Source organism: Salarias fasciatus, chromosome 3 (genome assembly GCF_902148845.1).
Source record: "Salarias fasciatus chromosome 3, fSalaFa1.1, whole genome shotgun sequence".
Lineage (NCBI taxonomy): Eukaryota > Metazoa > Chordata > Actinopteri > Blenniiformes > Blenniidae > Salarias > Salarias fasciatus.
The window spans coordinates 16,407,463-16,416,991 of NC_043747.1; positions in this window are offsets into that span (position 1 = coordinate 16,407,463).

A 9,529-nucleotide genomic window follows, 5' to 3' on the forward strand; every position below is an offset into this window, starting at 1 on the left:
AGATAATGATCTGCTGACGTGTTCATCATTGCCTTCTTCCAGTAGTGCCACACAGCCATCTGCACTCCTCTGGGATGATTCCTGGAAACCAGCCTGTCAGGTAATATTACACCAATTCACCGATTCTTTCAACTAAAACAATCACAATTAATAATTAGCCCAGAAAATGAGAATATGACACTATTACCTTATTGCATCAGGATTTATCCCTTTGAATTTTTTGAGAGAAGAATTGGGATTTAAATATACAAGTAAATCGTATTTATTTTTATGAAAATTGTAAGTCCAAATTATTAAAGTTTTGATTGAATTTAGCATCTTTACCTTCTTTACACTCTTCAGTCTCTGAGCGTCCATGGGTTTCTTCCCACAATCCCCCCAAAAAAACATAAATGTTGAGCAGGAATATATGATTTGGACATAACTGCATTGTGTCATGTTGCAGAATTAATTCTGATAAAGCAGGAAAAAAAACATTCATGGAAGCAATGTACAAAAGGTTTCATTGTGACCTTGAAATAATGTAAAGATGTGCAGAAATGCAAACTGTGAACCTTTAGAGTCCATTTAAAGGAACTGATTTTAGTGAGTATTGTTGTGGCGCTACATTTCAAGACGTTTCATTCTGATGACAGTGATACATTAAATGTGCAACCACTCTTGAATTTTATTATAATTTTTGCTCTCGTGGTCAAAACGTTCACTTCCCCTGAACTGGAGCTCCTGATTACACGTGACAGATGCTAATTTCAGTGTCACCATTAATGTGCTTTGCAAGGATGAGCTACATAATTTTTTCAAGCTTGTGCAACATCCCCCAAAATAAACCACACAATTCTGATTTCAGATGAATGTTGGGGTTTGTTTTTTTTTATTGTGCTGTTGTGCTCGTGAGCGGCGCGTGGCGCGGACCTGAGCGCGGTCACGTGGACGGCGGCGGGGCCGTTATCTCCATCCCGAGGCGGCCGCCGTGTCGTCTCTCCACTCGTGCAGTTAATGAGCCAATCCACGTCAAGTGTTCTGTGTTCCTGTGTTCGCCGCTTCCATTTTCGTCGCCTCCCGAGTGAGTCTCCATGGCCCCGCATAAGTGCCTTCCATTAGGCCGGCACGCACATACACACACACACACACACACAAACTTAACACTCCCAACACTCATCGCACGGGGAGTGTGCGGAATAGTAAGTAATGGGATCTTGATATTAAGAAAGACATTTGAAAACAATTATTCAAATGGCTGTCTGCCTGTTGAATCTCCTAATCCCACAGTGAAGCACTCAAGCAAACACTCAGCGGCGTGACCCCGCCTGAATTAGCGCCGAGGAAAAGAGGAGCGCACGCCGCTCTGAAGCCGGAGATGCTAAAATGTCTAGACTGCTCTCTGGTTTGTCACTCTCGTGCTGCCTTTCAAAGGAAAAGGCTTTTTAGAACATGAAGCGGAGGGAGCCGACTTCCTGTAGCTTTTAGAGGTTGTCGCGCGCGGCGTTTCTCAAAAATGTCAAAAGGGACGGCTCCTTTATCTCCGAGAGACTTTGAGTGTGTTTGGCAGGCGCTCGGCACTGGGCCGGGGTTTGACCCGAGTCTGACACGCCGGCGCCGCGCAGTTGTTCCACTCGCTTTTCTTCAGAGCTAATAGATTATGTGCCACATATTCACAGACGACTCGTTACTCTCAACACTTCTCAGTCCGCGGCTCGGGCTTTTAGGGAAAGGCATCGCTTAAGAATAAAGCATTCAGGCACGGATCAACCCCCGTCCAACGCCGGGCCACGTGCGAAGAGGTGCAGGCAGATCACCAACTCTCTGGTTGGAGTCACTTTGTCGCTATTCGTGGCAAAAAAACTGATGAAGTATCCAATCAAACATCCTCCACATTGATCATTTATCACTGACACTGGAAGCAGAAAACTCGATTTGATGCAGATCTTGTCCATGAAGTCAGCCTCTATCAGCACCACTTCCTGATTGGTGCCGCCCTTCTTCACGTGAGGCGTGATGTTCAAGCTGTCTGCATATTTCCACACTGAGACTCATTCAATTATTGCGTAACTGTGTTCAAATCATCACGTAAGTCATCCACTGCACATCATCCTTTCACTTAAGTGACCATCATAGTCACGTTGCGGGCCAGAGGTGAAGAGCCGCCGGTGCTGATGGGAGTTTCTCTGCGCTTCAACATGACTGGCAGACGTGGCAAATCTATTCATCCGGTACTGAATGCCGTAACTCTTGCCATCAGTTGAGGTTGTCTCAGTGGTAAATGCATTACAGTGACTCTAAACCTGCATGCCGAGGGGCGGGACTTCATGCTGTCGCTCAAATTGAGGAAGACGGGCTCCATCTGGACATGCTGCTCACATGTGTCCTGTCTGTGACAGCGCATTTCAAGCTGACTTGACCTCTGACAGTCTATATATAGAGTCATATTCTCGTTATTTGGAGAATTTGTTGCATGTTTTATCCAGCACACTTGAAGTAGCTTTCAGTTTGGGAACGGTTGACGACCCCTGGTGTGTGTGCACACTCACCACCAGAGAGATGCAGAACTGTTCTAATCACTACTCTGATTCTGGGGTCTGTCCTTGCCTTAATCTTGACATTCCATCGCACCAGGGTTGGAGCCGATCAAGCTAACCTGGCTAACAGCTACAGCTGCATGGAGGAGGTGCAGCAGCTCCAGCTGAGGTCAGACCACCTGGCTGATGCATTACAAAGAACACAACAGGTAACACCACTTCACAGTTTCCCAGCCTGCAGCCAAGGGCTCACACCTGAAGCCACAGTCCAAGGTTGAGGCCTCAGAGGCCAGATAAAATTGAGGTTTTTCGACCGTTTAATATCACACCTGAAGAACAAAGGCCTCGAGGGCTCGGGGAAACAAGAACAAGAAAGATATTATGTTAGCATGGCCGCTGAGAGCAAGGAGCCGCTGCAGTGACAATGTGAGGCCTTGTCTGAGCTGTGTGTTATTCTTTGCATGTCAGGGAACTGCTTTTCCGGCTCGCACTCGTCAAGTCGGGAACAAATTCCCCAACTAATCAATGTCTTCATGAGCGCGACTCAAAATTGGAGCACCCGATTGTTCGCAGTCGGCGGCGGAACCTCGTTTTCGCGTCGCCGCCATTCCTGCTCGTTATAGATGGACCAGTCTGAAGTTCCTATGACTTGAGGTTTTTCCCTCACAGAGCCCGAGTCTGCGGGGATATTTTTATAAGTCCCAGCCAGCCCATTTCATCAGCCGCCAAAATAGCTGCGTTCCTATGAATACATCCCATTTCCATTCCAAAAGGCTGCAGCTGTGATTGACGTGTCCTTGTTCTCTGATTTACATTAGATGTGAAAATAATTGGCACCTGCACCTCCTGCACATGCTCTGAAGCCAGGGAAAAGCACAGCACCAGAGGTTTTCATTTCACTACGGAGCCTGATCTCCTTCTATTCACTCCAGATGTGGAAATGCAACACGGATATATATCTCTCTGAAAGAACCGAGAAGATTAATACAGAGTAAAGATGTGTCGTATCATCATATTCCGCCGCTGCTGACGAGTGGAAACGAGTGGCTCCGCATTGAAATTTCTCTCACGGATCTATAAACCCTCATACATATAGAATATCAACAGCGTGTGCGCTTCTATCGTACCTCTACCCTTCACCTCATCCTCTTCCCATCTTCTCATCCTCTCAATCTCCCCTTCCTGCTCGACACACATTCCCTCTGGCGATCTCAGCAGCTAGTTATCATGAGAGCCGGCCTATTGAAGTACATTAAGTATCCAGCATCCCAGCCGGCCCCGGCAGATTGGATGTGATCTTGGCGGTTTAGCGGGTGTGCGATGCCCAGGGAGAGTAATTGCTTGCGTAATTGCACTCTTGGGGAAAAGGTAGAGCGGTAGGGCCGGGACTCATCCCTCCACCTGCCCCCGGGCTACGAAGGCAACTCTCGCCCCGGCTTCTGGCCGCTCACCACGCCACTTCATAACCGCCCTCCTTCCTCGGCGCTATGACCGGAGGGGAGGTTTGTGGAGGAGCGGGCCGGAGGCGCGGCGGCGTGGGAGGCGGGGAAAGGCAGGTGGAGCAGCGGGCCGGGTCAGAGGAGCTCTGCAAGGAGCCGAGGAGACAGATGGAGGAGGAGATTAGGAGGAGCGAGGAGGGGTCCCGCTGGCAAAATGTGAAGGCAGGCAGCAAGGGGGGGGCGACCCATGCAGAGGATATGAAAGCCGGAGTCCGAATGTGGACGGATCTGTGTTTTTGTGTGCAAGAGTGTGTATTGTTGCAACAAAGGTCCTCATAAAGATGGGTCCAGCCCTTTGGAGTGACATTGTGGGTGGTCTGCGGCCTTCTCCTTGGGGTAATGATTTATAAAGGAAGGATGAAGCTGGAAATAGTCTTTGTTTTGTTATTGCCATCAAATCCCAAGAAAGAGCCAAAGCTAGCGGCTTGTTTGTCTCACAAATCCCCAGGAAGAAAAAGGTTTGATGAAAGGTCAGACGATTTCCTTGCTGGGCAAATGTTACAAGTGTCCATTTGTTTTGGACCTTTCTTTCCTGGCTTGGTGCACCGGTGACTATCTCAGTCTGCAGGATGGTTCTTAATATTAATGGTTTGGGCGCCTCACTGGGACTTTTAGATAACATTGTGACAAATATTACATGCCACCTGAAATAATACAAACTTTTTCATTCACGGTGGGTATCGCAGCACAGGGTGTCAAAGGAAACGTGTCCAAAGTATCAAATGACAGTTTTTATCTGAACGTCATGGGAGAAAGCTGAGGCTTCAATTTTCAGGGAACACTTTGCAATCCTGTTTACTGAAGCTCATCACATATTCATGGTCAACACCTCCTCCATGCCCACAGAGTTTTGTTTTTTTTTTCCTTGTTGTGTAACCCCTTAAATATCCCCGCCACCCCACATCCATAAAGCTGCACCGTCGTTCTTTGAACCATGAATGCTGAAAAGCGGCACTGGTCCAGTACGGAGAGCGACTGTGAGTCCGTCTTTGAAGTTAGTCTGAAGTTTAGCTCGTGGCACCGGGTCTTCAGGCTCTGCAGTATCTTTGGTTTCTTTCAGAGACTCCTTTCCAGCTGGAATGCACTAAAAATACAGCTCGGGGTTATTTTTTTCTTTCCGCACCGTTTGGATTTGATGTGATGTTCCCGTCATATCTAGAAACCTAGAAACTGGTTACCGAACGGTAAGACCAGTCCAGCGTTTATCCAAATAAACTAAGGTGCTACAAAGAAACGATTCAAGTGATAAGTCTGGATGCTGAAGCTCAGCTTTATATCTTTAATATGTGCTTTTTCCTCTGTGAAAAACTGTAGATACTTTCTTTTGAGAGTACATATATATATAAAGTTTTTGGCTTAACGACAACAATCAAAACAACTCTTTTTGGCATTTCCGCAATTGGAGTTGCTCAGCTGTCCAAGAGTTGTTCGGTTTGTTATCCTGTGACCTGAGCAGAGCTTTGAGGTCCTGTGATCACAGGCGGTCACTCACGTCTCCTGTCAAGAGACGGTCTCAGGTGTCCAACATCAACCACCTGCTTTATTTTTGTCCGAGAATGCATCAGATACTCCCCCACGTGAGGAAGGCATTGGACAGAAAATACAGCCTTGTAAGGCTTTTTTTTTTTAAATATATATATATATATAAATTCTGCTTTTAAATTAGCAACAGGATCACATTTATTGGCAGCTCTGGTAAAGGGTGGTCACCGATTTCAACAGGGACAATTTAAATCCAAAATGCAGCTGTTTCTGTGACCATGTGTGGAGACTATAAAGGACCCATGTCTTCCTTTTTGACAATGCTTTATTCAGTTCATAGTCACACGGAGAAAACATGCAAACTCCACACAGAAAGCCAAGATTTTCATTATGCAGCTCAGTGAAACTCAGTGAAGTAAAGGTCTTCCAGCAATCTAAATATCAGCTTCACGAGAAATTGGTCCAGAGTGGCCTGAAACGGCTGGAACTGTCAGCTTTATTGAATAGAAAAGGTTAGTAGAGAGTGTGTGAGCCTCCTTCACTGAAACCTGGAGCTGGTTCAACTTGAGGGGAGCCTGATAGCTGAAAGCTCCGCCTCACCGTTCTGCTACCTGCATGTTCTTCCTGTGTTGCATAGCTGAAACTAGTTGAACTGTGTAGACTCTGTGTTGGTGTACAGATTCAAGTGTGTGCATGTGAGTGCGTGCCTGGTGCAAATTGTTCATTGTTGCAGGAGCTATATGTGTGATCCATTCTTCCCTGCATTCATAAGCAGGTGGAGGTGAATGCAGAAAAACAGCATAGTGTTTGATGCTGCAGTGTGTGTGTGTGTGTGTGTGTGTGTTAGTGAGATAGAGGGTGAGGAGGAAGAGGAGGAGGAAGCTCACAGGGACAGACAGATGCTGAAGGATAAAAACGTGCAGCTGAGATCTATCAACTTTGAGGCAGGCGAGGGTGCTGTGCTCTGACATACACATACACGCACACACACACACACACACACACACACACACACACACACACACACACACACACACACACACACACACAGCTACTATCTGTACCACCCTCGGTGTGAATTTCATTCCCATCAGGGTGCATGTTTTCCTGTCTGAGCTCTTTGTATTGCTGCCGCCGTGGGTGTCTGTGCTGTGTGTGTGTGTGTGTGTGTGTGTGTGAGCGTGTGCGTGTGTGTGTGTGTTTGCTTGCCTTGTCCGTGTCCTTAACCCTTACACAACATACATAATGTCATCCGTGCACTTACTGTAATTGCTTATGTTCTTAGCGTTACATGCTGCGTGAAAGCGATGCCCATGCCTGATTTCGTGTGCTTGTATGTGTATTTATAGTATCGTGTGTGTGTGTGTGTGTGTGTGTGTGTGTGTGTGTGTGTGGCAGCTGGAGCAGACTGCAGAGAGTCACCAGGGAGAGGATGTGGTTATGAGGAAGAGTTGAAGGTCGGTGCAGTAAATGAGGTCGGCCTGACTAAATGACTGATAATAAACACCACCATGTAGCAGTCATGTGTGTGTATTGAGCAGCTGATCGACAGACTACCACACACACACGCGCACGCACGCCATCCCCCTGAAAGTACATTCGGTTATCCGACAGCACGGCAGATCGCGGTGTAGGTGGGGATCTTATAGCTGAGCAAACCGAGTCATCCTTCACACGCAGCCGCCGAGCGAGCGAGCGAGCGTCACGAGCCGGCCAGTTTTCCCACACAGATAGATTCCCAGACGGAGCAGAAGGTTTGTTTTTCATGCCAGCTCCACCTCTGAACCGCCGTTGTCTATGAACCAGTCCATCTTCCCTCCACTACATTTAGCTCTGTCATCTGCCCTGCCAAGGTTTCTGGAGGTCAGCGCAACACACACGGCTCCATCCCTTGCTCATTTCTTCTTCTTTCTTTTTTTCTCTCTTTCCTTTTCGCAGTCCTCCTCTCCCCGTCCAGCTCTGTGAAACCTCCCCTCTGCATTTGTTGCTTGTTTGGATCTCCTAACCTGCAATTACAATTCTTGAGAGCGTGCTGTAACTTCTGCACGGAGGAGGAAACGTCTACACTTTGGTGCCTAACAGGCAGATTATCCCTCAGCAGAGCCCGGCCGGGTCCCCGCGTCAGGATCATTCGTCTGCTCTGCTGCAGTGCCTTTGAGCATGACACTGAATCACTCCCAGCTCCAGGTCTGTTGCTGTTGTAGACACGGCTTTTGCTATAATTCTTTCCCCTCGCTCCCCACAGTCTCCTCTGTCTCCGCCTCGCTTTCATTTCCTCTCCCTCCCCGGCTGTGAAGGAGCAGCAGGAGGTGTTGGTGCTGCGTCAAGTTTTCCCCTCTGCGCCGCTCTAAAGTGAAATATTTTCTAAGAGAAACACCAAAAGTCTCTTCCTGTCTTTGTTTCTCGGTCTCTGAAGGTACCTGGAGCTGTGTTGCGCTGAGATGTGCTATTGGGGGAACTGATGGATCGCCATACTGAAGCAGCAGTCGCCATAAATCCTGAAGAATTACCAAAACTTAAAGAATAAAGAAACCCATTGTCTTAACTTTTTGAGCATTTGGACTGTATTTCACATGTCCCCCCTGCGCCATCGGCTCCTGCTTTTGTTTTACATTTATAAAAAAGATGACGAGAATCACAAAATAACCAAGACTGTGTGTAACCAGACAAGCGAACTTGTGAAAAGAAGGAAGCGTGTTGGAGTTGGATGAACTGTGTGTACAGGAGCAATGTGTAGGTTTAAATAATGCTGTCTCAGGTGGCGTTTACTCTGACTCCAGCTCTGTTCTGCTGCTGATGATCCTCTTGTTGGAATAACAGAAGATTCCTCAACAAAGTGAAGAATTTGCTTTCCAACTAGATTCACATGATTGACGGATATCTTCAAGTTTACATGCACTGCTCTGTATTCTGTTGGTTTAGGATAGTTATCCCACAACTATTTCTGCAATAACAAAATGTCTGCTTGGATTTTATTGCAACAAATGCAACACGTTGATGGTAAAATCTGTCAATTAATGCATTTTGTCGGAAGGGAGCAGCTGAGTGTCCCTCAGAATTTTCACACATTCGACACGCGGCGCTCTGAAGAAGCCAACTTGATGAGGAACTGTCAGTGCTGGAGCGGCAGAGGCAAAGACAGCCTGCAGAGAGCCTGTGGAAGATCGTTTCAACTTCTTCACTTCTCCGCGCACGTGCTCCATCCACCACTAGGGGGCAGTGCAGCCACAGCTTTGAGGGTCCCTCAGAAGTGAACCAGAGGCTGGGGCCTCTGTGTAAACTCTGTGTGTGTGTGAGTGTGTGTGTGTGTGTGTGTGTGTGTGTGTGTGTGTGTGTGTGTGTGTGTGTGTGTGGCCCCTCAGTCGGGCCTGTCATCCAGCTCGTCCTGCAACCCATCAGGCCGCAGCTCCCCACTTTGAAGTGTGGCTTTGCTGGATGCTGGGACTCTTCCTCCGCTCTGTCAGCAGAGAGGCAGGACCACATCCTCCCACAGAGGCTGGGGGGATGTGGGGGGGCGGGGGGGCTGGTTCTGTTTAGACTGGGCCGCAGATGTATGAGGTGAGGGCAAGTCGAGCGATCGGACGGATAATCCAGATATTTTCTGGAGGAGTTGCTTTTTGTCGCTTGGGTTTCTGGCTTCTCGTTCCCCTTCCTGAGATGTACTACCCACAATGCTCGCTCTGCTCCATCCCTTGAAAGTACCATAACTTCACTTTAATACACCCATAAGGAGCCATAGTGGGAGTTCCTCGAGGTGTATTTCTTTTATAATAAACATTTACCATTCCTTATGGAGAGAGTTTTTTTTTCCTCTTTTCTATTTTGCTGTGACATTTGCATAATATCTTTTTTTTCACTCTCTCTCTCTCTCACACACACACTTCCAGTGCCACATGTGATGCGCGCTGAATGCGTTGAGGGCGCTCTTGCTCTTCTGGATCGGAGGGCGCGCGGCTGGTGCGCGTTTGGAGAGGTGGTGACGGCTGGAAAGGAGAGAAGAGAAGGAGGAGGGGGGGATTCTTCTTCAGAAAG